Source organism: Silene latifolia, chromosome 10, assembly GCF_048544455.1.
Source record: "Silene latifolia isolate original U9 population chromosome 10, ASM4854445v1, whole genome shotgun sequence".
Lineage (NCBI taxonomy): Eukaryota > Viridiplantae > Streptophyta > Magnoliopsida > Caryophyllales > Caryophyllaceae > Silene > Silene latifolia.
The window spans coordinates 111,052,720-111,054,581 of record NC_133535.1 but is presented as its reverse complement, the minus strand read 5'-3'; positions in this window follow the sequence as shown (position 1 = coordinate 111,054,581).

Genomic DNA, 1,862 nt, shown 5'->3' with positions numbered 1-1,862 from the left:
GAAACAAAGAGGTTCTCTCGGTCCACTCTTAATCAAATAGCATCTCTCGATCTCGCTATAGGTCCCTATGTCACTAATACTAACTTTCGTCCTGAAAAGCGACTAACGGTCTAAACTATACCTATCTTTCGATCTCAGCACAGTTTAGTCGATTCAATTGATGGTCAAATAACTTTCCCTATCTTTCGATCTAATGGGTCAGTCACGAAATAGGTATCTAACTGGTCGCATGCATTCAACTCGTCAAATACAAGATTAAAACAATTAAAACGAATACGTAACCCTACGAGGTCAGTCGATCGACTGGCAATGTCAGTCGATCGACCAACACGCGAGACAGTCCTCCCTAATCTAATGTCGCCTATGCCATAAATCGCCTACATCCTAGCACTAAAGAATTAGCTACTCATGCTAAAGATGAAAATAACAATAAAACTCATAATGATTACTGAATTCATGCTTAAGGGAAATAACAATAATGACAAAACGATAATTGGCTTTCGGGACACTAACTTAGCAAATCTATACTAATAATGAAAGTAAAGCAATAAATTGAAATAAGGGCAGGAGGAATACCGAGATTCAGAGGAACGATTAAGAATAAGAACAGAAAAATCCAATGCCAATCGATGTTCCAAACCCTAACTACCCGAATGAATAAAAGTTAAAGTACTATGTTTGTGATAGAAACTTAGGTAAAAACTTAGATCAAAACTTTTTTATGCTAAACTGATGGTTTTATGTTACGTTATATAGCAATCAACGCAACATCTTATTTCCTAAACCTAAACTTCACGGGCTTCAAGATTCACGGTCTTTCAATTCACGTCTGGAATAGAAATCTGGTCGATCGACTGATAATGCTGGTCGATCGACTGCTCCTCAGCAAACAGTGACTTCTGGAACCCGAGCATTGGTCGTTCGACTGAAAGTAACGGTCGATCGACTGGATGAGCTGCTACTTGACTTCTTTTAACTCGTGGATTCGTCTTTTGGGCCTTGAATTGCGCACCAAGCTCGTTCTTTAAGTGATTCCTTTACGTCATTTGCAATGAAGATTACTCGGGGACGGATTTGGCTTGATTTTCCCGTTGAATTCTTCACATTTCTGCAATAATGTACAAAATACGGAAGTAGACGGAAATAGGGAGAAATGTAGCATAAACTACAAGAATGAGCTCTGAAATGCGTGTAAAATGGGATGTAAAACATCATATAAAAGACACGCATCAGATATGATGGGAACATATATGGTTTTATCTTAATAACTTGGCAATGCAATTTATATTTCAATTCTTGAAATGTTTCGATTAAGAAATCAATTTCGAAACATGTGGAATTGAGTGGGAGTTTGGAAATTATCATGTGAAGACATGGAATTTAGTGGGAGCAATCATCTTGTAAAAGTTTATAACTCGTCACTCATTGTAGAATGACGAGCTAATACTTTCCTTCACAAAGGAAGATTTGAGTTTTCAATTCTGGATGAAAATGGACCATGATGAATCCAACTACATCATGAGATGTTGGATAGGTATTGAGAGATACACATCGAATCAACGAGAAACATATGTTATTCATCTAAATGAAATGGAATTGCCATTAGCAATCATGGTCGTTCCTTGAACCTAAATATAGTTGATGACATGATTAAAAGTTACTAATGTTTCCGCCATTAGAATAATCATGCACATGTCCAATTATGAATCATATTCATAAGTGCATGATGATTCATTGGTAAGCCATGAAAGAAACGTCATGAATTCTCGAGGAGAATCCGATGAGCGTTTTTGTGTTGGACGAAAGACTCTGTTATGTGTCAATAGATTGCACATATTAAAGGAATCCAAACACGCGTAAGG